This window comes from Chelonia mydas, chromosome 4 (assembly GCF_015237465.2).
Source record: "Chelonia mydas isolate rCheMyd1 chromosome 4, rCheMyd1.pri.v2, whole genome shotgun sequence".
Classification (NCBI taxonomy): Eukaryota; Metazoa; Chordata; order Testudines; family Cheloniidae; genus Chelonia; species Chelonia mydas.
In genome coordinates, this window is record NC_057852.1 from 66,368,800 (window position 1) to 66,380,008 (window position 11,209).

Below are 11,209 nucleotides of genomic sequence, written 5' to 3' on the forward strand. Positions count from 1 at the left end.
GTAAGGTCACATGGGGAAACTTTTAAGAGGGGAGTCGGCCTGGTTCCACAATCCTAGGACAAAGAAGGGTAAGAGCCCTAAGCTGGATAAGCTTTGGGAGGGATCCTATACAGTAATGAGTCAAATAATCAAAGTGGTGTACAGGATAAATTGGGTCCCAGGGCTAAAACCTAAAGTTATCCATAAGGATTTATCTAAGGCAGTATCAGGGGATAGGCTTTCAGCAGGACTCCTCCTGAATCTGAGAATGTTACTGCAGACACTGAGGATGAGAAAATTGTGACAGTTATAAGTCCCCTACTTAAATAGAATGGGTAGAAACTGTCACAGACAGCAATTCACACAGATACAATAAACATGCCTCAGGAGCACACTGAAAAGAAATCAAGGAAGAGAAAAGCCCCAAAGCTTTGGGTGGCAATAAACTTCTTATGATGATATTATGAAACTATCCTGACAGACATACATAATATGGTTTAACATGGTTAAATAACTTGTTAAATTATTGCTTTCTTTCTGTTTGAGATGGGTTATTGCATGTTACCATTTCAGGCCTCCTCAGGATGCTGGACAAAACTGAGGTGGGTCACAGTGGAGGGATGTTTTGAGCTGGGTCAAACCTTGTTCAGAGTTGAGTTAAAACCTTTTTAAACTGATGAGTGAATGAATCCCCCAATTAAGTCTGTTGTAAAGAGCCAGTCAGGGTAATACCTAAAACAATACCTAATAGAGTCCACCCCAAAATTAGCACCAGGTGAGCAGAGGGTTCAACTGGGCATTGTGAGCAGTTTTGGGTTTTGGGGAGGAGGTAGTGCAACCAGACAGCAAGTATGAAAAATCGGGACAGAAGGTGGGGGGTAATAGGAGCCTATATAAGAAGAAGCCCCAAATATCAGGACTGTCCCTGTAAAATCAGGACATCTGGTCACCCTACAAGGAGGGGGAAAACACACGCAAACTGAGAACAGTGTGAGTGGGAGAGACAGGGTGAAGGAGCAGCTGAAAGCAAATGCCTGACCTGGATGAAGCCTGGGGCGAAGTTTTTTGGGTCAGGAGTGCAGGGTTACTAGAGTGTTCTTGGAACCATGTGCAAAAGAAGCTATTTCCTGCTATTTGATTTCTTCTGATTTCAGAGACCCAGGATCTTGTACATTCTTTGTAAATAAAACTACATCAGAGAAATACCTATCACAAATTTTTATTCCCAACTGGTATACCTACAGGGCCCCAAACTTTGACTAGCTGCCTGGGTTGAAAAGAGACACCGCTATGTTGAAAGGCATGTTCCCTAACTCTTAGCTCTGTCTTTTTTCTGGTTCTGCCATTTTTATCCAGGTCTGCCCCCTGAAGGGAGGAGATTGTAATAGCTACAATGTGGGAGGGAACATTCTGTGTAGTCACTATACTCCTCATGGCCCTCCTGCCCCATTTTGTACAGAATTTTCATGATTCACACAGTGAAGAGGAGCTTATGGCTCTATGCTGTTATGGACAATTCAAATGAGAATAGGATACTTGGTTACTCAGGGTTTGTAGACCTGAAAAATGATATCTCTAACCAGTCTTCAGCAGCCACATAGATATAACAAAAGTTATCATTCAGATCAATCAGATGCAGACAGCTTTTGCCTCATGGAGTAGTATGTGAAAAATTACAGATACCATGTTCACCATTCAAAGGTCAGTAGAGGGTGTGTTTTTGTATGAGAGAAATTAGGACAACAACTGTGATATTATATAAGGTGGTAAGTATTACAATGCCCCATGAAATTCGTCACTTTCTCCTACCTTCAACAAATTGGACCCTGTTTATCAGACCAAGTTGGCAAGTGATGGGAAGGGCAGGAACAGTCTCAATCCCTGAAAGTGTATCAGTTTTACAGGATACTGCCACTAAACCAAGATGTTATTGCTCTGTACACTCCTTCAGGGCTCCTCATGCTCAACAGCAACCTAAGATCTATGTGGCAGCAGGATCAAGCCCAAAGGGCCTGAACCAAAGTCCATAGAAGTCAATGGGAAAATTCCCTTTAACTTTTACTGGCTTTATATCAGTTCCTAAAAAGTCAACATTTATCCAAGATGGACCACACAGTGGTATCTGGTGTCTCCTTGTTTTAAGTAAATACTAAAGGATGGTAGCTATAGATAAATATTTATTTTTTAAAAAAAATAGTGACCACTGTTCCTGGACTTCATTAGGTCACACAAGTGAATTAATATGAATAGTGGACATGTAAGATATAAGACCTGATCTCTCTGTTTTGTGTCCACAGACACCTGCTCTGTAAGTCTCAGTACTAACAAGCTTAGAAGAATGGAACTCTTGGCTGCCTCTATAATGGAAAAGCCAGCTTTGGTCAGCCCCATTCACACAAATTATAATGTTGCTTACCCATAGCTCCACATACTGTGTTTTGTTCCTTTAATTGGAATTTCTCTGTTTTGATTGTATAAATGATAGGTACTGTGACTGTACTCATGAAAGGGCATAGGAATTGTGCAGGTATGCCCTGAAGTGAGTGAGTCATTCTGAGCTTACAAGCAGTGGACTCTGATTTGGAAAAGGAATTTAAGCTCAACAAATGAGGTTAGAAGGCTCTGTTCTAGAGAGCAGGAAATCTGTCCTAGGATTGTATTGCTTTCGATTCTCCACCAGGAAATTCTGCGCCACATTGAATTCAACAGAGCTAGGATTTCACCCTTGTGGGAAGGTGCGGCATGCAGTAGTACACCAGTTACATAAATCTAATGTCATGCTGCAGTCGTAGCAGCAACAACTTTTAAAAAATTTATTTTAAATATATATCCTGGTGTAGAAACAAATAAAAACAAAACTTTTATAAATACTGTGATAAATTAACTAGCAACTATAACTGAAACAGATCTGCTTGGAGATCCTAATCCAATGCTTCCGGTTGACAAGGCCTTGGTAATCATGTTTACTTCAGTTGGAGGTAAAATTACATCAATTGACTATGGCATTGTAGCTCCATGAAGAAGACTTGTCTTCAGAATAACTTAAATAATGTTCCAAGTGTATGTTGCCTATTTAAATAATGTGATCTTTAGGAAGCCATTCTTTCAATAAGATCAAGTTAGCACATGTCACGTAAGGGAAGAGTGCCCTCTTCACCCCACTGCCTCTCTGTTGTCATATTTTGATGGTCTACTAGTAAGTGATTAAAGTAACAGTGAGTGGACTTAACATAGGACAGGAAACCAGAAACTCCTGAGTACTAATTCGAGATCTATCACTTATTCAAGTAATCTAGGCACATGCCATCAAAACTGTCCACTAATACTGGATGCCCTTAGATTCTTAGAGGTGCTGAGTACTTACAATTCTAGTTGTCCTCCATATGAGTTATGGGTGCTCAGCATCATTAAAAGTCAGGCACTATTTGTCCCAATTTGGCCACTTAAAAGGAGGCATCTAGAATTAGTGGAGAGTTTAAAAAATGATCATTCATCTCTCCATTTCTATGTTTCCCAAGATGATGTAATGGGATTATATACTCACTCGTGCTTCACAGTTGTTGTTGTGCCGGTCTTCATTAGTTCATGTTTGTACAGCACTTTGAAATTGAAAAGCAACATACATGTGATAAATATTATTAATTTCAAGGGTAGCTAATGACAGGGAGGTGAACGTTGGAGAATGCAATTTAAAAACAAAGGAATCAAAGGAGAATGTAATAGAAGCCAATATGTCAATGGAAGATTAGAAGTAAAACAGATCAACATTCTAAAAATTGTGAAAGACCTAACTGAGCCAAATTCCTCCTTTCTTTAAGTCCATTGATTTTAATAGTATTCCACTGTAAATTTTCCCCTGACTGAAAATAACTGGAAGAACAGGCATTAATATGAGATACCATAGATGCAATCTGTGGGCTGTGGACAGCTGGTGGTCCATGGACAGCTAGATGATCAATGCTGGCCTCTCCTTGTTTACGATTGCTTCTCTAACTGTCTAGATGCTCTTCGCTGGAGAGAAGGGTCTGAAGGACAGTGAAAGCAGTCGGAAACAAGGTGGAGCCAACCTGGCTCTTTGTTTTTCCTCAAGCTAAACACACTACTTTCCTTCTCCAGATACATAGAAAAGCATTTGGAGATATTCCCATGACTAACAATTACATTTAAGACTATGCTGCCCCTAGCACTTGGCTGGTTTTAAACTAACTCTATTTATTCTCAGTAAACATGGTTTTAGTGCTTAAGTCACTGGTGTTAGTAACTCCCCATAAACTCTGATTTCTGCAAATTCTCAAATGTTCTATCCCTCTATTGTTGATACCCCTGTAATTCTTAAGTTGTTAGCATTAAGAACTCCCACATTTAATGGCAAAAATCCCTCTGCAAATCCATTCTTCAGACAATGTCCTTGCAAATATAAACTGTGCTCTCTTTAATGGTGGTTATTTCTAGTCAGACAACTTACTTTAAGGCTTTTCCAAAAGCTTTTCCTAAATCTTTCATACACCACATCTTGAAAATATTTATAGTTGTTAATGCCTTTAAAATATTTATCACATGCCATACTAAAATTGAATGGAGGATTACAGTTGTAGCCTCTTTTGTTTTGAAGGCAATGAATGATAAGTAAACAAGTATAGCCAAATATGTATGTTAGGTACACGAAATTAAAAATCAGTTCTGTACAGTCTCAGCGGTTTCACCCTTAGCTTCTCACACCAAATCTCTATCTTTCATCTATTTACAAAGTAATTGTAGGTAGCAATACTCATGGTCCCACTTGAGTGACCTCTGACAATGGCTGCTTCATCCTGGTCTTCCCCTTGTCCTCACAACCATCAAGTCTTCATTCGAGAATCTAGGTTGCACTTCCTAGTACTCCATCCACTAAATTTACCTCTCATACCCTCTTCACCAGTCACATATGAAACATGCCCCATTTTCATCATACTCATCTCAGCAGCTACCTTGTCATTTCTAATGTACCTGCCTTCACATGAGTTGATTCACTGTTTCTCTGCACCTTGTGTAGCCATTTACAACATGCAGTGTGGATATGAAATGCTACCATTCTGAGTTGGTGACATTTTACACACACTTTACACTGGTGTGACAGATTTATGTTACTATACCAGGTATACGGCAACAATAATATTTAGGCACCTGCGATGGAAGGTGAAACACGAGAAGGAACCTCCACTCTCAGAATGCCTCATACATCCTTTGTACCTCCCACATGGCTTGCATCTGGTTTGCTCAGGGCTCTCTGGGTTGGATACATGTCACAATTGTTTTTGACATCACCTGGAACATATCACTGAAAACTGACAGTTACTATTCAAGATGTCTATGTCACTGCCAGAATTTCCTTCAGCAGCTCTGTTGCTAAGACACATAGTAAAGCTCGCCTTCCATGTTGGCACAACTTTCTCCTCAGCACCTACTCTTTCCTCAACCACCTACAGTACAGATCTGCTCCTAGAAACTGTGGTCCCAGTTCATAGCGCTGCTCAGTGTAGCTCAGGAAGAGGGGTATAGGAGCAAAAGTGGTCCCATGCTGCCTTTGTAGCCCTGGATTTTAAATAAATTAAAGCAGCCTGGAGGATTCCCTAATTTACCCTGGCTGCCACAGACTCAAGAAGCCATTGTAAGAACTCTGAATAGCCAGAACACAAAAGCACTCCAGCAACACTCCCTACACCAGAGCCAGTTGGTGGGTGATGAGGGAATTCCCAGAAATCCAGTTAAACTAGAGTGGTGAAAAGCAATCAGCATAATGGCCAGAATCTGGTTCTGTTTGTCTGCAGTTCCCCATTGCCCCCATCCTTTTCTACTCTCTCATCTCTGAGAAAAGCAACAGCAGTGAAGTGGCTTGGCTGGAACAGTGCCTGTTTGTGGACCTTCCAGGTGCCTCTACAGGACCCTGGGTCTCCCTGGGGGAAAGAAGTCTTTGTCTCTGATGTCCTTAGAGTAGGGCTCCAGCCCACCAGCTAATTGCCTCTTCAGTCCTATCCCTTTTTGTGCAATTTGAAACAGCTTAGCCCCAAATCATTTCAAACAAACCCAACTCAATACTGGGCCATCCACCAATCTTCTTGGGTGGCATCCCTGCCCTTTCCTTCAGGTGCGGTTCCCAAAATGTCTCTTACTTGTGTGTTGCCTGCTTCTAGGGGTCTAACTGCTCCTCCCCAGTGGCTGCTCCAGCTAGCAGGCCCATTTCTCCACAACTCTGCAGGCAAAGCTCTCTTGAGGCAGAGCTCCATCCTTCCTGGCCAGTCAATCCTGAATTGACTCAGGCTCTCTGCTCCTAATTCCCCCTCCATTGACTGCAGACACAGTGGGATGGGGCTAGCTGGGCCTTAACGCCTTTTCTAGTGGTGTGCAGCCTCTCTGCCCCATCACAAGCAGTTTTTTTCTACTTCCCTTTAAATGGGAAAAGCCAATACTTCCCTTTCCTCTTCTATGCAATACAGCTTATTACAACATGCCTTGAAAGCAATTATAGAAAAATATATTGCTTAAAACACACACTGGGGAATCTGATATGTGCAGGAGAAAGACACAGAAGGGATACTGGGAAGTACACTAAAGCAAATGATAGGCAGCCCAACAGATACTTATATCGTGGAGAAATAAATATCTTAGAAAGCAAAATGTAGCACGCCTGAGATATGGAGGGATCAATGGAAAAAAATGGGAGTGCATGAGACTTATAAGTCAATAGGATAATTGCTATAAAAATAGTGTGTATCAGAGGCACTGACCTTCCAAAGTTCCGGGAAGTGCTCGACCCCGGCTCTGCCCCAGGCCTCACCCCTACCCTGCCTCTTCCCACTCCTGCTTCACCCCCACCCCGCCTCTTCCCACCCAATTCCACCCCCTTCCAAGAGCGCGCTGCATCCTCGCTCCTCTCCCCTCCCTCCCAGCCTCCTACGCACCACGAAACAGCTGTTCGCGGTGGGCAGGAGGCGCTGGTAGGGAGGGGGAGGTGCTGATCCGTGAGGCCCGCAAGCAGGTGGGAGGCACTGGTGGGGGGGAAGCTGATAGGGGTCTGCCAGTGGGTGCTCAGCACCCATCATTGTTTCCCTGTGGGTGCTCCAGCCCCGGAGCACCCACAGAGTCGGTGCCTATGGTGTGTACAGTAAAGAAATGTCAGAAAATATTCAAGACACCCAAGGATGTAATTGGAAAATGAAGTACAAAAGACTTGAAAAGCAAACACCACAAAACTAAAAATATATAAGAAGTGAGAAGACTGAGAGACTGCAAGAGCTTTAACAGATAATGAGATTAATTTGTTGACAAATGAGATGTATATGGCTGGGAAACTGAACATATTTTCCTATTAATAGAAAGTATTAAATGAAAAAAATAATAAACACAACTTCAGAATAAATGAAAAATAAATCAGGGAATTAAAATGAGAGAAATCTCTAGGAATGGATGGCTGCATTCCAATAGTTCTGAAATATATGCTGAATGAATTGAAAACATTCAGACTAGAGGGTTCTAACTTCTTGCAAGAAAGAGTAAAGATATCTAAAGATTGGGGAGATGATAGAGACAATAAAGTGTTTCCTAATCATTAAGAAACAGGGAGGCAGAGTTCCCCAAAACACAATGCTCCAATGACAGTGACGTGATATACCATTTTGTGGCAGTGCAAAAACAGGGTTTTGTTCGGCTAACATAGTAATAGGCATGGTATAAACACCTAGGTATATGGATAGCGTTGTCGGTCCCAATGCTGGTGGAGAAATTGTTTATCACTGTGACATAAAAGACACAAAAGATTCCCCTCTAAAAAACTAAATTGAATTCCTATATCCTCTCTCCTCAGTGGGGTGTAAACTCTGCTCCTCCGTTCCAGCCAATAGGAAAATGAAAAAGAGGAAAGAAAAATCATAAAAATGTTGGTAAAAATGCTTTCTTCTTTCCACGCAGAATAATTCCTTCAATCTACATTGTATGTATTCATTGGAATTGATAGTTCACATATAAAGAGGTGCAAATATTTGTTGTGTCAAAATATGCAAGAGAATATATCAGAAAGAATGTGTGATACTCAGATATATGCAACTGCAACTCTTTGAATGACAGCACATTCATTTAAAAAACTGCAAGTACATGTAGTAAGAGCACTATGCATTCAGATTAAATATACACAAGGATATTTATCTATTTACACATTCAGTTCAAATAAACCCAGGTATATTTGGGGTATAACATATTCAGAAAAATGCCAGCATGTTAATTTAAATGTGTGAGGTGGCGCAACCTCCATGTTTACTTCCATATCTAAGAAATAAAGTAGTGATACTGGCAACTTCCAGCAACAGTATCTTAAGGTATCTTATCTAACTTTTCTATGTGTATTAAATGAACATAAATATCCATGAAACTAAGAGCCGAATTTGTCCCGCAATTCATCTGTAAACCCTGGAAAGCCCAGCTCATACTCCAGCTACACTGTTCAGCAGAATTGTTTTCACTCTTTTGGGTGATCTGCATTCACAAATCCACAGGAGGTATAGATGGGGAGACCTGTTCTTTTGAGGGCTTGGAGAACATTGGCAGATACATTTTGCTTAGTTTAATCCTCAAAACAGAACACTGACTGCTGCAGTTTTCTGAATATACATGTGTAGAGTTGAGGGCAGAATTTTCCCTGTAGAGATTAGATCCAACTCAGTAGCAGTCCACGTATTGCATAGATAACTATTCTCCAGATGATATATCCACAATGAATTCATAGAAACAACCATCTTTGAATTTAGCCCATGCAATTTTTCTTGGTTGCTGGTTATAATTTAGGTTGACCTAGCTAACTCGTTCAGGGGCGTGAAAGATTCACTCTCCTGAGAGACACAGTTAAGCCAACCAAAGGCTGATATAGACACTGCAAAGTCAGTGGAAGAATTCTTCTGTCAACCTAGCTACTTCCTCTCAAGTGTGTGTGTGTGTGTGTGTGTGTCGGGGGGATTTACTACAGCGATAGAAAAACCCCTTCTGGCACTAGCAGTATACAGTAACTCCTCACTTAAAGTCATCCCTGTTAACGTTGTTTCGTTGTTACGTTGCTGATCAATTAGAGAACATGCTCGTTTAAAGTTGCGCAATGCTCCCTTATAACGTTATTTGGCAGCTGCCTGCTTTGTCCACTGCTTGCAAGAAGAGCAGCCCGTTGGAGCTAGCTGGTGGAAGCTTGGAACCAGGGTGGACCAGCAGCCCCCCTATCAGCTCCCCTAAATTCCCTGTGCATCAGCCGCCCAGCAGTTTATCAATTGCCGGGCAGTTCAGATGTCCCTCTCCCCCACTGCTGTGTGCCACTCCTGCCCTCTGCCTTGGAGCTGCTCCCTGAGCCTCCTGCTTGCTGTTCAGGGGGCAGGGTAGAGAACTGCTAATGTCAGGGTGTCTCCGTCCCCCCGCTCCTTCCCCCTGCTCCTCTACCTCATCTCCACAGAGGAGGTGCGGGGACATGACAGGGCTCAGGATGGAGGGAGCTTGCTGGCAGCAACTGCTGTCTCAACTTGCTGATCTTCTTAAAAAGGCAGTGTACTTAGAATAGGGTCAGCGTACTTAAAGGGGCAATGCGCATCTCTCTCTCTCACACACACACACATAGTGTGTGTCTCTGTCTCTCCCCACACACACACACACCATGTGTGTGTGTCTGTCTCACACACACATGCACACACACAGAGAGCACTTTGGGATATCCAGTGGGATAGCATGGGTTCATCATCATGTTCAGTTTCCACAAGGAATGTTTGCAGCCACTGCCATGCTGTGTCTCCTCCCTCCATTTGTGCTGCCTTGTAGAGTGTAAGGCTACATTAACAGCAATGTGTTAATCCTTGAGGGCTCAGCCGAGTGCTAGTTCATCATTTAGCAGTAAGACATTCCCTGGGAAATATCTCACCCTCTGACTCCACCACCTCAACCAAGCTGCACAATCATCATTGCTGTGTACAGTATTAAATTGTTTGTTTAAAACTTATACCTGACTCCGCCCCACCCCCGGCATTTATATTAATTCTTATGGGGAAATTGGATTTGCCTAACATTGTTAAGTGAGGAGTTACTGAGTAACTGAAACACTGCAGCTGTGCTGCTGTAGCGCTTGTAATGCAGATATAGTTTAAGTTCACTAGGGCTTCTCTGTTTTCAAGAGTAGAAAATTGGTACTTGCATGATCATTATATTTCTTGGAAATCAGCACTTGGAACGCAACTGAGTAGCAGACTATATGATGCAGAGCACATGAAATGAGGTTGCTATGCTAAAAGGTGCTAATGACTGCCAGCAGATGAATCTTGGATCCAAAGACAATCACAGACCTTATTGAAGCCAGTCAGTGTCCCAAGCACTCTTTCTGGCTCCAAAGAAGGAATAATCCAGTTCCTTTATTTCGTAAGAACACCTGCAGAAAATGTGGGTGACTGCTTAAAATTCAAGCTGGGTCTGCCAGTTCTTCCAGGGCTCCATAGCTGGGAACATGTAACCCTTGGGGTCCCTGTCCCTGGGACAGTCCACGTAGTCGGGCTGCTCCAGACCCATGGACCCTGAGTCCTGAGCTTCCCAACAGTCCACCAGACAACTCAGTAGGAAATCAGGCAGATTTCTGATGGAATCCCATTTTCTTTCTGGAAGTTTCTTAAAACTGATACATTTCCAATAAAAACCTGTTTTGTTTGAAAATTCTCAGCCAGCTCCATGATTAAGTAACTAATCTATTAACAGTGTGTGTGATGGCATGCTAAAGCTGTATTGTAATGTTCAGCCACTAGGTGGCACCACTTGTAGCATACTTTACCTGAGCTGTTATAGCCAGTTATAGCCACCAGTGTGCATTAAGTATCTCATAGAGAACACATCTTTTGTACCTCTCTCCATGATGAAAGCTCTGTAGCCAGTCCATATCAACTTAACATCTATTTTAACAACGCTAACACATGGGTAGGCCAGACTGGTTTCCAGCTATGCTTTTGTTGGTCTTCAGTGAGGCCTAGGGGTCTGCCTGTGCCACACCATTCCTCGCTTCACAGACCACAGAGATTCTGCCTTTGGAGAGTATTGGCAGTTTGTTATCAGTTGTGGGCAGTGGATAATGGCTTCTTTTTTATTCTCAGTTCAGTGACTGTGGGTCTATGAAGATGCATAATTTGCCTGATGGCTTCTTTATCATCACCATGCTGTGTACCCAAACTCCTTCAAAAATGAATTATAT